We start from the raw sequence: 17,241 nt of genomic DNA on the forward strand, positions 1-17,241 counted from the left end.
GATAAAAAATTGAAATTTGATAAATGTAATTCCTCTTCTCCTTGTACTGAGACTCCGTGCTGAGCGCCGAGGACACTGGAGGACGGTCGTGATTGCTTCAGTGGAACTCAGCCTTCTACCCCAGCAACCACCTGAGAAATCTCTTATTAAAGAAATGCTGGCTTATTATAAATCATTATTCCTGCGCGTGCATGGTGAGGAGGGAGGAATGACGGTTTGTTCAAAGCGATATAAAATTCAGTGATTTTTTAAATCACAGTGAGACAACATCGTATTGCCTGTGAATTCAAGCCCATTTTCTCACCTTCTTCCTACCTTATAATGAGCTGGGACCAGAAACGTTTCTAAATTGACATAAAAATTGAAGAAGTTAAAATATTCTTCTATTCATGAAGTTTTGATGGAGTACTTCATTTAACAATGAGAGTTTTCTTTTCCAATACTCTCAGTAAGTATATGGTTCTGAATACTTACCTATTGTCAGTAAAATTTTGTCAAAGTTTCTCATACCCTAGTAATGATTATGCTTATGATTTATATATTAAAATAATGGATCTATATAACTCTTCTTGATATGTCAAATAAATGTTTCTTTTATTTTCACATCATGTTGTACAGAAATTAAGAATTTTCTTCTTATAACAGATGTTCCCATTACGATTTATGACACTCTAATTCTATGAAGTCAAAGTACCTAAGTTCTGGTTGTGTTTCTTAAACTTTTACAATGTTTAATGTAGCAGTGATAAGATATATATATATATATATATATATATATATAGTGTATCTATAAAATATAAGAATATTGTTTTATAGCCTATATAACAGATCAAAGATTTAATATTTTAGTAATATTAATTTTAAGAATTACAAATAAACCTCATTTAGAGTTACCATTTCTTTATTAATGATAAAAGGAAAAAAATAAACCTTACAGTGGTATAAGATTGATAGGTATAAACATAACCAAAGAGAACCATAAAAGTCACTAATTATGAGACAAATAATTATGCATCTCCTGATTAATCTACTGAAAAGGACTATACTTATTTTCTAAATATAATGCTTAAATTATGTTTTGATAAAAGGCAACAGCAATTAGTCTAACTTGTGTCAGCATCAAGGATTGTAGTAACTTTAAAACACAAAGGCTGTGGGTCTCATGCCTGTAATCCTAGTTACTCAGGAAGCTGAGATCTGAGGATTGTGGTTGAAAGCCAGCCTTGGCAAGGAAGTCTGTGAGCTTTATCTCCAATTAACCACCAGAAAACAGGAAGTGGTCCTGTGGCTCAAGTGGTAGTGCTGGCCTTGAGCTGAAGAGCTGAAGGACAGCACCCAGGCCCAGAGTTCAAGCCCCACGACTGACTGAAAAAAAAATAAGGTAAAGCAAAGGAAGTGTAGATTATGGGAAAATAAAAAGGCAAAAAGAAAAAAAAAAGAAAAAATACTTAGGCTGCATCTCAGAGCTGAAAAAAATAGCTATACCAGACATTATTGAGATGTTTGTCAAGATCTAAATGTCAAATGTTTATCATGTATTAATACTTAATCACTGTGAAATGTCTTAATTGTGGTATTTATATACTGATCAGCAAGTTCTCTTTTTTGAAGATCATCCAGTTAACTGGAGTTTCTAAACTTGATAGCTTCAACTTATTTGTAAATGGATTAGAATTAATAAGAAATATTTCACATACACTCACATCTCCCTACATGACAAAATTAAATATGATTGAAAAACATGACCTGTTAAAAATGGACAAATCATGAGTTCTCTCTTTCAAATGATTAAAAATAAAAGTTAAAAAATGTAAAATGGAACATGTTGATCAATAAAATCTGTGTAAATAGCATAGGCTTATGTTATCCAGGAAAATGAGAATCAGTCATCCCAAGAGTATGAATCTTTCTTCTTTTGATTTCATTTTCAGTTTGCACATCTATATCAAGCTTCAAGCTTATATTGCTTTGGTATAAAGATTTATTTCTTGAATATCTTTCATCTAAGATGCAAATTTTTGAAATAGTATGGCACAGCTTTAAAAATTCTATTCATCTATGCAGCTTATTTTATAGGTTAAACATTTTGTTATCTACCTGTTTATTCAAATTACAAACCCCAGATGTTAACCACCTGCTTGTAAAAATCATAGCTCTATACTGCCACAAAAGATATAATATGATTACTGAATAAAACATAACCATAACCAGCTTTTCACACTAAAAGCTAGTAATAATGTGCTCTCACATAAAATGACTTCATAAGGCTGGATACATTCATATTACCTTATCTGGTTATAATCTAGACTAGTTTTACATATTAAACAAATTTTATTTATCAATTACTACATTTCAGAATAACTAAATAGTTGTATAAACACAGAAGTACTTCAAGAAGACACATATGTAATCCCATATTTATGTTAGCTCTATTTATAATACCCAGGATATGATATTACCTGAAAGGTCCATGCTTAGATAAATTGATAAAGACAATGTTACCTGAATGCAAAGTATGAACACACATTTTTTAAAAATTATGAAAGCCCTCTTAGAAATTATGTTAATTGAAGCAAGGTGGACACATTAAGATAAAGGCCATATGGCTGATTTCACTAATTAGTGGAACACAACGAAAGATGAGAGTAGAATACGGGTCACCAGTGACTGGGTAGAAAAGGAAAAAGGAGGAGGGGCACAAGTCCTTGAGTCAGTACAATTGTTTGAAAGAAGAAATAAGCTCTCATGTTCTATGGCACAGAAAAGTGAATTAAAAATAATGTTATATGTCTCAAATAATTAGAGAAGAAGAATTTTAATAAACTCACTATAAATAAATGAAGAAAGTTTAAGTTCATGGCTATGCTAATTACTTCCTATAAATCATTACTCACTATATAGATAAATCAAAACATCCCAGAGCACCATATAAATGTGTGACAATATTCTGAATTAATCATTTTTCTCAAAATGATAATGATTAGAAAACCAGATTATCTGATTAATTACTAATAATATATGGCTTATCTCATTCTCAAAAAAAAATCATAGATACAGTAACCTCTTTTTTAAAACAGAATCTGCATTTGGCCATTTTCTTTAGCCCATATGTGTGCAATTTATAGTAGGTAAATACAAGATCACTGCTGCTTCTTATTTGTTGTTAAAAACAAAAATATTTTTTATTAAAACACAAGAGAACTATCTCCTTTTATGTTGTCTGTGGTAAAAGATTAAAATTCCAGGATTGGGATTGGTATTGCGGGATCAACTGTTATTTGACCTTTTTTGGACAATTAGCTCATTGTATTTCAATCTCTATAACAACATAGTATATAATCTCTTTTCAGCCTCTTTGTGCAATATACTTGAAACTATACTGAAAATCTATAACTCTATACTGAAAATCAAATTACTTTCACAATCATTGTAAATGACATAGAACATTTATTGAGAAAATACATATTGTACATGCTTGTATCCAACATTTATTTCTGTTCTTTTTTATGCGTTGATCATAATACTCCACATTTACATAAAGAAATTTATCTCTATAAGAATCATTTATGCTGGGCGTCAGTGGCTCATGCCTGTAATCCTCGCTAATCAGGAGGCTAAGATCTGAGGATCGCGGTTCAAAGCCAGCCTGGGCAGGAAACTCCATGAGACTCTTATTTCCAATAAACCACTGAGAAAACCATAAGTGGCGCTGTGGCTCAAGTGGCAGAGCATTCGCCTTGAGCTGAAAAGCTGAGGGACAGCACCCAGGCCCAGAGTTCAAGCCCCAAGAAGGACAAAAAACAAAACAAAACAAAAAAACAGTCATTTATAAATGTTGATAGAATGTAATAGAATAAGTTATAGAAAATCTTGTGTGTGTGTGTGTGTGTGTGTGTGTGTGTGTGTGTGTGTGTGTGTGTGTGTGTGTGCTTGTGTGTGTGCCAGACCTAGGGCTTGAACTCAGGGCCTGGGCACTGTCCCAAACCTTTTTTTGCTCAATGGTAGTACTCTACCACTTGACCCATAGTTCCACTTCTGCCGTTTTTGTAGTTAATTAGGGATAAAGAGTCTCGTGGCCTTTCCTGCCTGTGGTAGCTTTGAATTCGGATTCTCACATCTCAGCCTCCTGAGTAGCTAGTATTGCATGAGTGAGCCATGAGCACCATGCTACATTTCATTTCATCTACTCACCAATTAGTTAAACATTTCATTGAGCAGTTATTTGTATTTGGATCTTTACTATTGAATATTGGGATTATATTAGAGTAAATGTGCCCAATCTATATAAGAACTTAATCTAAAAAAATAAAAATACAAAAGACCAGTGGGTGGATAAATAATTGTTGTAAAATAGCTAAACTAGAATAGTATCAATGCCTGTAGGAAGAGATGTGCACAGGACAATTTGAGGGTTTGAAAAACGTATGGAGTAGCAACCTAGAAATCCATTAAAGTAAACATAATGAAAAGCAATAGTCAAGAAAATATAATTCACAGATATCTAGAGGCTAGGAAGACTGTCAATTAAATAACTGCAAGTCAGTCTGTACATGAAACATATGGACCCAGAAGATGAATTGTTAGCTATTTTCCTAGAGACATAGACAGGGGTCACATACCAAATAGTCTATGAATTAATCCAAAGTGATTGTCTAATACGTAGTTATAGCTTGCCTAATTGTTCTGAAGCAATCTAACTTGTCTATATTTACAATTAGAAATGGTCATTAGAAACTAGTCTTAAATAGGGTAATTAGTGCTTATAGGCAATTTAAGTCTCTAAAATCTGAACATACATTTACATATTGGCACTACATATTTATACACACACACACACACACACACATAATTTAACAAGAATCACTGTTTTCTGATTCTATCTTTCCAATACTCAATTACTAAATCACCAGATTTTAGAAATCTTGTAATATAACCTGCAAAAATAGACCCCATTATATAAATGTATAAGCTTTAAGATAAAATATTTCACCAGTCATTATTTAATAAGTAAGCATAGTTGTAGGTATATATTGAATGCCTATAATTTTGATGTTACTATTGATTAATATTATCTTTTTAGTTCTAAGCAATTACAAAGCAAATAAATCATTAGACTACACAAATGGAGTAACTTACATACAGGAATGACCAAATTTATTTATATGTATCAATTTTGCCAAACTACTGGGTACTTCTAATACTCCTAGTTTATGTTACCAGTGCTTTTGACAAGGGGAAGTTTAGAACTGATGTAATTCCTGACACATAGAAAACAGTTTCAAGTCTCTAGCTGATTTTCCCTTTTCTTTCTGCCTTTCACTTTTCAATTTTTACATGCTGCTAGGTGTGACCACCACCTCAACTCCAGCCTTTATTTTCCAGTTACTTCCTGTTGCTATTTGTGATCTGTGCAAGTTGCCTAGGAAAGCTCTCTGACAAAGACAAATTGCCGATGTCTATTAAAAAGAAAGTTGTTGCCTGGTTCTAAGCTATTGTGTGGAAAACCCTATTTATTTCCTTGCACATAAAAAAATACCAAACCTACTATAAAATTCCACTCTAAATCATATGCATTGGACAGCCAGAGTCAACAGAATTTTCTTAAAATTAAGAAATGTGTAAGATAGATTTTTTTTATAACTCTTATCCCTTTGTCCATGATAAAACAAACAAACAAACAAACAAACATCTTACGGCTGGGAAATTGGCTCAGTGGTAGAATGCTTGCCTCCCATGCATGAGGCCCTGGGTTTGATTCCTCAGCACCACATAAGCAGAAAAAAAAGTCAGAAGTGGCACTCTGGGTCCAGTGGTAGGGCTCTAGCCTTAGGCTGAAGAGCTGCGGGAAAGCACCCCGGCCTAGAGTTCAGCCCTCACAACCGACAAAAAAAAAAAAAAAAAAAAAAAAAAAAAATACACACCTTAGATTTTTGGGTGAAGTAACTGTGTGTTTAGAGGTATATCAATAAAATTATCTATCATAAAATAATTGTGCTCTGACACTGTTTTAGACCATTTGGATATGTATGCAGAAAAATCAAACTCAGAGTCCTACATTCTTGGCCTACATATTTTTGGTTTATTATTCCATTTCAGTGATACCAACAAGTATTTGGTAGTTAGTATTTATGTGTTCAATTTTGCCAAGTAAGAAACAGAGTAAATAGAACTTCATTGACTTGGAGAGGACCAACAACAGCAGACACCAAGCAGACCCCAGAAAACTCACTGATGTTGGTTTGTTTTGGTCTAGGTTGTTCATAGTACTTCACATCACTTTTGATCAATTTATAGTAGATTTGTAGACTAATGCATTTTGTTCAAAGAAAAAGTTTATTACAAACTACAATAGTAAACTAAATTATATGCAGTCACTCCTAAGGCATTAGGAATGCTTTACTTTTGCAATGTCAAATTTCAGTTCTTCCGTTTACATTTTGCCCTCATCAGTGAACACTATGAGTTTCTTTCCCCTGACAAAAAGAATTAAGTTTGCAAATACATACAGTAAAAGTCTTGAATTGAGACAGATAAAAATGAACAAATTAGCATATAATGCTTCATAAGAATTCTAAATGGTATATATGTAATTTAGAATTAATTTATAAGATGTTATAAACTCAAAGTCACAATGTAAATTAGTAAGGATGATTTTGGTTATAATAGAAAAATAATGAAATGTAATCTACAAAATAAGGACTTAGTTCAGTTAGATGTTGACTGGTAAATTGTTATCTGATAGAAAATATTAACTATTACTTATTATAAAATTGGTAAAATAAAAGTTTTATTTGGCAACATCAACAATATTATTCTGATCTTATTTTCTCTTAGTACACAAATTACTTTTTATTTAATTTGCAAAGTTTTAAGTGGGCAAAAAAAATGTCCTATATCTTATCCATTGTGAAGGATGGAAGTATTTACTGGATAATCTTAATCATGGAAAATAATAACTAGTTTATATATTTTCTATTAATATTCCTTCATTATAAAAAAATAAAAATCACATCCCTATTCTATTCTTTCTTTTTATTTAGTTTTATTTAGTCAAGGTGATGTACAGAGGGGTTTCAGTTACATAAGAAAGATAGAGTACATTTCTCGACAACCTTGATACCCCTTCCCTCAATTTTCTCCTACTTTCCCTCTCCCCCAACCCCACCCCAAGTTGTGCAGATTATTTCCAACATATTGTCTTGTGTATATTATCTTGTGTATATCACTGTTGCCTTGATCCCCCCTTGTCCTTTGTCTCACCATTCTGTTGTTCCCCTTCCCTTCCATAATTCAAATAAACCTATATACAATACCAAGGTACCAAAATCAAATACAGTAACAACAGAGGATATACCATAGGGGGCAGAATGTACAAAAGAAACAAGAAATCATATAGTACATTAAAAACAACAACAACAAAGAAAATCCTCTTGTATCCATATCTTGGAGGTCATTTCCCTTAGCATCACCTTATATGGTCATATTTACATAGCTATTGAGCTATTCTGATCATCTTCTAACATTAGCCTAGACTTACACTACTTATTGAAAATAAGGGAAACCATGGGATCTATGTATCTTTGGGTCTGGCTTACTTCAGTTAATATAATTTTCAAGGTCTTTCCATTTCATTACAAATGGGGCAATGTCATTCTTTCTGATGGAAGCAGAGAACTCCATTGTATATACAACCCAGATGCTTCCATATCTTAGATATGGTGAAAATTGCTGTGATAAACATAGTTGTGCTGTAGCTTTAGTATGGCCTTGTTTGTGGTCATTTGGGTAAATGCACAGAAGTGGGATTGCTGGGTTATAGGGGAGCTCTATGTGTAATCTTTTGAGGAAATTCCATACTGTTTTCCAGAGTAGTGGAACAAGTGTACACTCCCACCAACAGTGCACTTAGAGTTCCCTTCTGTCCACATCCCCTCCAGAATCTGTTGTTATTAGATTTCTTGATTATAGCCATTCTAACTGGTGTAAGGTGGAATCTCAATGTTGTTTTGATTTGTATTTCTTTTATGGCTGGAGAAGCTGAGCATTTCTTCATGTGTCTATTGGCCATACTTCTTCAGAGAAGTCTCTTTTTAAGTCTTTAGAACTTACTAATGGGGCAGTTATTTCCTTGAGGGTTTGCTATTGGAGGATTTATTTTTATTTTTTTGAATTCTAAGTATCTTAGATATGAGGCCTTTGTCTGTTGTATGGCTAGTGAAGATCTTCTCCCAATCTGTGTGTTTTCTATTGATCTTGTTAGCTATGTCCTTTGCCATGCAGAAGCTCTGCAGTTTCATGCAATCCCATTTGTCCAAACGTTCTTTAATTTGTTGTGTTTCTGGATCTTTATTAAGAATATTTTGGCCTGTAGCAAGGAACCTGAGAGTTTCTCCCATTCCTTCCTGTAAAATGTTGTCTGTTGGTGTCTGCTTTTACTTGGAGGCCTTTGATCCATTTGGAGTTGATTCTGACACAGGGTTATATATAAGGATCTAACTTTAGTTTTCTACAGGGGTTTAATCAGTGTTGCCAAAACCATTTCCTGAAGAGGCTATCTTTTTTCCATACTATTTGTTTGGCTACCTTATTGAAGATTACATGTCTATAGGTTTGTGGGTTCATTTATGGGTCTCCAGTGCTATTCCATTGGTTGTCAGGTCTGTTCTGATGCCATACCAAGCTGTTTGATTACTATGGCTTTGTAGTAGAGTTTGAAGTTTGGTATTGATATTCCTCCTGCACTGTTCTTTCTGCTAAGGATTGTTTTTGCTATTCGGGTCTTTTATTGTTCCATATGAATTTTTAGATTACTTCTTCTATTTCATTCAAGAATGAGGTTGGGATATTGATGGATATTGCAATGAATTTGTAGATAGCCTTTGGCAGAGTTGCCATTTTCTTTTCTTTTTTTTTTTTGTGGCTGTGGGGCTTGAACTCTGAGCCTGGGCACTGTCCCTCAGCTCTTCAGCTCAAGGCTAGTGCACTACCACTTGAGCTACAGTCCTACTTCCAGTTTTCTGGTGGTTTAGTGGAGGTAAGAGTTGCACGGACTTTCCTGCCTGGGTTGGCTTTGAACAGTGATCCTCAGATCTCAACCTCCTGAGTATCTAGGATTACAGGTGTGAGCCATCAGTGCCCAGCTAGATTTGCCATTTTCATGATGTTAATTCTCTCAGTCCAGGATCATGGGAGGTTTTTCCACTTCTACTTTAATTTCTTTTCTCAGGCTTTTAAGTGTTTTCCTCATAAAAGCCCTTCACTTCAGTTAATTCCTCTGTATTTTATTTTTTATGGGGGTTATTACAAAGGGAATTTTTTTCCTGATTTCATCTGTGCTTTTCTCATTATTGGCATACAGGAAAGCCATTGATTTTTGAGGTTTAATTTTATACTTACTACTTTGCCAAAGTTTCAAATAAGCTCGAATAACTTTGGGACTGGAGTCCATGGAATTCTTTAAATACAAGATCATGTCATATGCAGAGAAGGATAGTTTTACTTCATCTTTCCCTATTTGGATCCCCTTTATATTTATATCTTGTCTTGTTACTCTAGTTAGTAATTTGAATAGGAGTGTTCCTGAATTTAGAGGAAATGTCTTTAGCTTTTTGTCATTAAGTATAATGTTTGCTGTAGGCTTGTCATACACAGCCTTTATTATATTGAGGAATGTTCTATGCATTCTTAGTTTTTCTAGAGCTTTCATTATAAAGGGGTGTTGGATTTTGTCAAATGCTTTTTCTGTGTCTATTGAGTTGATCATGTGGTTCTTATCCTTGCTCTTGTTGATATGATGAATTACATTAATTGATTCGTATATATTGAACCAGTTTTGCATTCCCTGAAACAAATCAAGTTTGATCATGTTATGTGATTTTTTTTATGAATTGTTTAGGTTGATTGGCCAGAATTTTGTTGACAAGTTTTGCATCTATGTTTTTCAAAGAAATGGGTCTATAGTTCTCTTTCTTGGATGAGTCCCTGTCTGGTTCTGGGATGAGGTTTATGCTGGCTTCATAGAAAGAGTGAATTTTCACTTTTAATTTCATTGAAGAGTTGGAGGAATATAGGTCTGATTTCTGCTTTGAAAGCCTTGTAGAATCCAGCTATGAATCCATTTGGTCCTGGGCTTTTCTTGGAGCGGAGGTCACTCATTGCTGTTTCTATTTCAATGCTTGATGTGGGTCTGTTTAGTTGATTTAAATCTTCTTGGTTTAGTTTGGGTATGTCAATATTTGCTAGAAATTCTTCCATTCCTTCCATATGCTCAGATTTCATGGCATAAAGGTTTGAGAGTATTGCCTTATAAAGTTCTGAATCTTGGTTGTTTCTGTGGTGATACTTCCATTCTCATCTCTGAGTTTGTTTATTTGTGGGTACTCAATTCTTTTTCTGATATGATTTGCTAAAAAGCTGCCAATTTTGTTAATTTTTTCAAAGAACCAACTTTTTTTTTTGATTGTTTCCATGATTTTTTTGAACTCTAATTCTGATTTAATTATAATTATTTGTTTCTGTCTAATGGATTGGAGTTTAGCTGGTTGCTCTTTTTCAAGGAGCTTCAGGTACATCATTAAATTGTTGGTTTGAGATCTCTCCAATTTATTGATGTTGGAACTCTGAACTATAACTTTTCCTCTAAATCCTTCCTTTGCTGTGTCCAAGAGAAGCTCTTACTTTCTATGTTCATTTTTGTTAAATATCATGAACATTTGAATTTCCTTTCTAATCTCTTGCATGACCAACTTGTGGTTCAACTTGTTTTGTTCAGTCTCCAAGTGTTACAGGATTTTCTTTGGTGGCTTTTGGTGTTGAATTCTAATCTTATTCCCATGTGCTCTGAGAGAATGCAGGACATAATTTCAATGTTTCTGAATTTGGACAGACTAGATTTGTGACATAAAATGTGGTCTGTTTTGGAGAATGTTCCATGTGTTGTGGAGAAGAATGTGTATTCTGATTCTGCTGGGTGAAATATTCTGTAGATGTCTGTTAAGTCTAGTTGGTCTAATCCAGTTGTTTAGATCTGAGGTTTGTCTGTTGAGTTTTTGCTTGGTTGATCTATCCAGTGGGGAGAGTGTTGTGTTAAAGTCCTCAACAATCAATGAGTTTGTATCTAAGTTTGAGTTTTAGGAAAATAGTGTTTCTTGGATGAATTTGGGTGCTCCAGTATTTGGTAAATAGATGTTAGGAATTCTTATATTCTCCTGTAGGAGCAATCCCTTTATTAGTACATAAGATCCTTCTTTATCTCTCCTTTCTAATTTTAATTTGAAGCTTATTTTATCTGATATTGGGATTGTAACTCATACCTGTTTATTGGGGCTGATTGCTTGATAGATTTTGTTACAGTCTCACTTTCAGAGTATGTTTATTTTTGTGGGCGTGGTGTGTCTCTTGAAGGCAGCACCTAGAAGGATCTTGCTTTTTGATACAAATAGACAATCTATGATGTTTAATTGGAGAGTTGTGTCCATTAATATTGAAAGTTAGTATTGAGAGGTGTTTGGTAGTTCCTGGCATGTTATCAACCTTCTTGGGGCCTGTGCCTACTGAGTTCTTGATACGATTATCTGTTTCTATGTTTCGAGGATGTTTCTTGGTCTTTATCAGACTTTTGATGGTTTTCTATGTGTAGGACATCTTTAATTATCTTTTGTAATGCCAGTTTAGTGGAGATATATTATTTCAATTTTGCTTTGCTCTGGAAGGTTTGTATTTGCCCCTGCATTATGAAGGAGAGTTTACCTGGGTACAGTATTCGTGGCTGACAGTTGTTTTCCTTTAGGGTGTAGCATACATCATTTCAGGCTCTTCTTGCTTTCATGGTCTCTGCGGTGAAATCTGTAGTTTTTCTGATTGTTTTTCCCTTTATAGGTGATTGATCTTTTCTCTTTGATAGTTTTAAGTATCCTTTCTTGGGTCTCTATTGATCCTGTGAAGATTGCAATATGATGGTGGGAAGTCCTATTCTAGTCTGGTCTATTTGGGGTTCTTAAGGCTTCTTGGGTATGAATGGGTCTATCTTTTTGTATGTTTGGGAAGTTCTCTGCTAGGATTCTGCTAAATAAATTTCCTAGTCTTTTAGCTTCTGTCAATAGGCCCCTCTTTTTACCCATTAGCCTTAATTAGGCCTTCTGATGAATGGATCTATTATATTTCTTGGACTTGTTTTGGATACTTGTCTGTTCTTTCTCTGTAATATCTAGGCTATCTTCAATCCCAGCAATTTGATCTTCTGCATGGTCAAGACTTTCTACTTTGTTTTCTATTTCCTTTCTTTCTAATTGGACAGATTTGATCACTTCAATTTCTTTGTTGAAGCTTTGTTTTAGATCTTCTATGGGCTTCTTTACCTCCTTGATTTGGTTTTTTGTTTCCCTTCAGGTAGAATTAATCAGCTTTCTGTTTGTGGATTCCATGCATTCCTTTATTAATCTTTGGTTATCTTCATCACACTCACACATTGCTCCATCATGGGAACAGAGAGCCTTTTACAGGCTTTCAGTTTTCATTCAGCATGTTTTCCAGTAGTGTTTGTAGAGCATTCTGAGAACTTTCCTCTGGATTATTCATTAACTGCTCTGTTGCCTGTTTATCATGAGTGGTTGTTGAAATTCCCTCACCATTTTTTTTGCCTTGTTCTGTGCAACTGGGTATGAAAGCAAAACCATTCAATGCTAAAACACTATTTTAAGGCAAGCATCAAACCAGAGTCCTGTAGTTGCACAGATTTTTTTGACATAATAAAAATGAGTACAGATAGAATCTAGCTCAACAACAAACAAGTAGGGAGCAATGGACTAAGAAAATCAAAGACGGAGCCTGGAGACCAGAAATTAAGAGGTTTAGGGAGAATTGGGAAGATAAATTTTAAGATTAGAGGAATGCAGGGAAAGTAACGAAGAGAGGGAAGATAACTAAGACCTAAATTCGGAGACAGAAAAAGAGAGAAAAAAGTGGAAAAGAAACTTACAAAGAAGAATAACCAATAAAAATGAAAAATCCTAAAAAAAATTCTATAAGTATAAAGAAATAATACTACAATGAAAGAAACTAAGATTGAGAAATTGAGAATTAAATAATTGATAACTGAATTAAGTATGCCCAAAATTTAGGATCTGGACTAATAATCAATGATGACTACATATCTGGGAATGAACAGAACAGCAATTAAGTAGAGTGAAAAAAGAAAAAAATACCAAAAGGGAAAAGGGAAAAGAAGAAAAAAAAGAAAAAAATAATGAAGAAAGTAGAAAAAAAATAAATACATAGAAAAAAGAATTCTTTGATTTCTTTGGAGATTTTGTGTCTACCCTGTATCAGTAACCAGTTCCTTGGTGGAGTGTCTGATTTGCTTGTGGTGTTTGGTTTTTCTGTGGCTTAGTTGGTTTATTAAATCAGTTTGTTTGAGCAGGAAAAAGCAGGGGGTCTTTGTGTTCCTACTCTGAGATTAGTTCTGTGGGAGGGTCATCTCCTTTGTGAGTCTCTTGGGAGATGATTGCTTACTCTATCTTGGAGTTGCTTTCAGGGAGTTTGAACGTGGGTGGGATTGTGGCTTGTCTATAATCAGTAGCTTTTCCTGAAAGGCTAGTTCCTGAGACACCCTGGAGCCCAGCCTGGAGCCACTCTCATGATTTAGCCAGATCCAGTTTTGAATTGTTTATATTTTAACCTCCTGCAGGTAGGACAGCTTCCTGAGATGCAGAGGGACAACCTGCCTCTAGCTGTGTTTACCCAGGGAAGAAAGTCACCATGCCCTGGGTGGGGGTCCCCCCCCCCCCCGCTTGGGCGGGGCTTCCCCTACTTGGGCAGGGCAATTTTCCCCTAGGTGGAGCTGAGTTCTGCAGGTCAGGTTCCTTCGCCTTACTGAAAAGTGGCTCTGAATTGTCTGTATCTAAGATGTGAGTTAGAGTTATCTGCTAGCTGCTCTGACTCAGTCTTCGCCATTATCAAATATGGCATTCTTCTTGGTTGGTGGGTAAGGGGTTACCTTCTAAATACTGTTCTGTGAGAAGGAGTGGGAATGTCTTGTGGGGTACTCATGACTTTCCCTTACTTTTCAGACCATCTACGGTCTGTGTCTGTCTGTGGTCAGCAGGATGAAGATTTCTGTTCCTTGTCAGTTCACACTGGCTATGAGTAGAAGCTGCTCTCACTCATCCCTGGTGCCTTTGTCCCAGGCTGTGTCTGTTGATATGGTGGCAGTAGAGGCCACTGCCTCTGTTGTCACTGTGGTCACCAGCGAATGCTCAAATCTGTCTTCTTAAGTAGACTGCCTGATTTTTTTTTCCTCTCTGGCCAAACTCTCTGTACTATGACTGCAAACTTTGTGTGACTCTCTAGCATTGGCCTTTTCACTGGAATACTAAAACTGGTTTCTTCGAGAGTGAGTTGAGTTATACTCCAGTTACTCCTCCACCATCTTCCTCAAATCCCTATTTTATATTTTTTGTTGTGACAAAATAATTTTTAAGCATTGAGACCCATTAACTGTTTTTTTTAATTTTTATATTTTAATTTTTAAAAAAAAATTAGCATTGTTCAGGTGATGTACAGAGGGTTACAGTTACAAAAGTAAGGTAATAAGTACATTTCTTGTCAAGTTTGTAAATATGTTTTTCAGCTTTTTCTCTTTATTTTGGAAATAGTTTATTTAGCTTTGTATCATTTCTTTGGCTTTCTATGGATGATATGTGTCAAAGCTTGACTCCATTATGATTTCAACTTTTCTCTCACAGTTTTATATTCTTTGAGTTCTTTTTCTACATGCAACTTTCCTATATTTTATATCTTATCTTGATATTGTCTGACTTCTGCTTCAATTTTATAGAGAAAATAATGCTATTTTAGAAGATGTCAAATATGTTTTTGAATATTTTTATATTCATCACCCATAAATAAACCACTTCTGATTCATTCACCCTAAAATATATACAATAACCTTCCCTATCTTTATTCTGCTATTGTTCTTGTTTGTTCTTTCTAGATATTTGATATACAATGCATTAAGCTCTGTGAACAATAGAGGTTTGTAAAGACAAACTGTGCAAGACAATTCTGTAGATGTTAACAGACTCTGGATTATGAAAAAGGAACCCGGTTATGTACTGGCACAGTGACATGTATCTGTATGTACTACAGATTTTATGGTGAAGATTAATGAACCCATTTCAGTCTTAAATTTTTATTTGTATTGAGATTTGTTTTGATTCATTCCTTATCACCATGAACTTAGTTACATTTTCTCACCTATTCTTTCATTAGAAATCATTGCTTATCAGTAAGTTTAATGAGATGAACAGTAAATAGTATTCTGATTCTCTTTATATGTCCTTTTCCTAAATGCACCACCAATATGCATGAGCCTGTGTTAGTGCACACATACACATACACATGCACATCAGAAAAATAGAGAAAAAGATGAAAAGTTTTCATACTGTTGGAGCTTCATTTGTGGGAGAAATAATATTGGCATGACTATGGGAATAATTCTAGTAACTTCATTAATTGCTTCCAATCTTCTGTGGCTCTGTAACAAACAAAGTTGGAGTCAATGGAGAAGGTCAAACAGATTTTTACCTTCTTGTAGATTGAGAAATTTGTGAAGTTTCTTGAGCTAAATCTCTATTCTATAACCATTCTCTGTGTAGAATAATTTGCTTGATGTTCCATTCAGAGATAAAGAGAGGGAGAAAGAAAGAGAGAGGGGAAGGAAAGAAGGAAGAAAAGAAAGAAAGGATTGAGACCTTGCATCAGGGAAAAACAGTTTTAAACTTAGATTTAGAAAAAACAATCTAATAATCCATATTATAAATATAAGATGAAAAGCATGCTGATAAGCATGGTTTATAAAGATGCAATGTCAATTATAATTGTATGAAAAAGAAATAGTAACCCCAAAGAAAATGGTCAACTATAACAATGGTCGCATAATAGCATATTATATATTTCTTTAAGACCTATCCATCAGGTATTTGATAAAATGTTAAGTTCAAAAGAGAATATTTGAAACATATTTTATTAGGCAACTCTTAGTGATATGGTAATAGAATGATATAGCTAACATCAGACAGCATAGTTTATGAGAATAACAAATGTATAAATATTCAATTTTTAAAAAGAGAATTTTTTTCAATGCATTCAAAATTGAGAGACTATAATCTCAAGTGCCAGGAAATTTCAATTAACTTGGTCTCTCTCTCTCTCTCTCTTAATCTTCCTCATTATTTACTTGCCTTTGAGTCTTTCTCCCTTCATACAATTCAAATTGTGATGCTGAATCAAAAAACTTAAGTTTGGGATTATGATCTTATTTTGGTTTCTGTTCATAGCATCTTTCAACATCAGGGCATTGGGAAGACTGCAAGCATAGTTTTCAAAAATTAGAAAAGCAAAGTGACTGAAGAGGTAATGTTCACAAACTCCTTCTTACCTTGTTTATACTTGATGTAAAACCTTTTCCCAGAACACTTTTTTAGATAGCATTTTTTAGAATGTGTCGAGTTCACCAGAGAATTCAGAATCTACGTAGATTAAATTTTTGTAATTTTGATAAATTGAAAATTAATAGATATGGAAGTTTATTGTAAAATATGGGGCTTCAAAATGTTAATGTACTAAAAAGAACATTTGGTTGATTCTTAAGCTACTACCACTGGTTGATTTCTTGGAATTCTTGACTCATAATGCATCATGCTTATATTGTAAATAAATAGCTTCTGTTCCCGGAGTTATCCTTCTAACTGCTTATTGGCATCAATCACTTTACAAAAGCAGAATTAGACAGCACTTGTACAAATGTACTTCATCTGTGGAGCATATTAGGCAGGCATTTCAGATGCTCTGTTAAAAAAAAAGGACCATGATAATCGATAGACATAAAAACTTAACACCAAATTGGTTGATGTAATATTGTTTGCTAATTACATTTTCTATTTATGTGTAGATACCTATCTTTAAAAGTTGACCAAAGTGAATCTTGAGTATTAACCATTGTGTTCAAGCATTTTATGTCACAAAAAGTAGTACTTTACAGGCATTGCTTTCTATATCATATTGCTGGATTTACTGTTTATAAATCATAGACCTAATACAATAAAGGGATGGTAAGTATTTTATGTTCTTAGAAGAAGCAACTACCCATATTTAAGTTTAGATAACTTTTTGCTCACCCAAATAGTGCACTAATAATTTCAATGAAGAATAAAACCATACTGCTAATTTTATACTCCTAATAAG

The 17,241-nt window shown here is 34.1% G+C and overlaps 1 long non-coding RNA gene across 1 annotated transcript in view; it reads left to right on the forward strand.

Moving 5' to 3' along the window:
* The first annotated feature begins 283 nt into the window (after positions 1-283).
* The window catches only part of LOC138832814 (uncharacterized), a 32,192-nt gene continuing 15,234 nt past the window's right edge, over positions 284-17,241 (forward strand). The window contains exon 1 of the long non-coding RNA XR_011373697.1: positions 284-448. This is a non-coding gene — a long non-coding RNA (uncharacterized lncRNA). The remainder of the gene's footprint in view (positions 449-17,241) is intronic.

Source organism: Dipodomys merriami, unplaced genomic scaffold, assembly GCF_024711535.1.
Source record: "Dipodomys merriami isolate MVZ:Mamm:240054 unplaced genomic scaffold, mDipMer1.0.p SCAF_20, whole genome shotgun sequence".
Classification (NCBI taxonomy): domain Eukaryota; kingdom Metazoa; phylum Chordata; class Mammalia; order Rodentia; family Heteromyidae; genus Dipodomys; species Dipodomys merriami.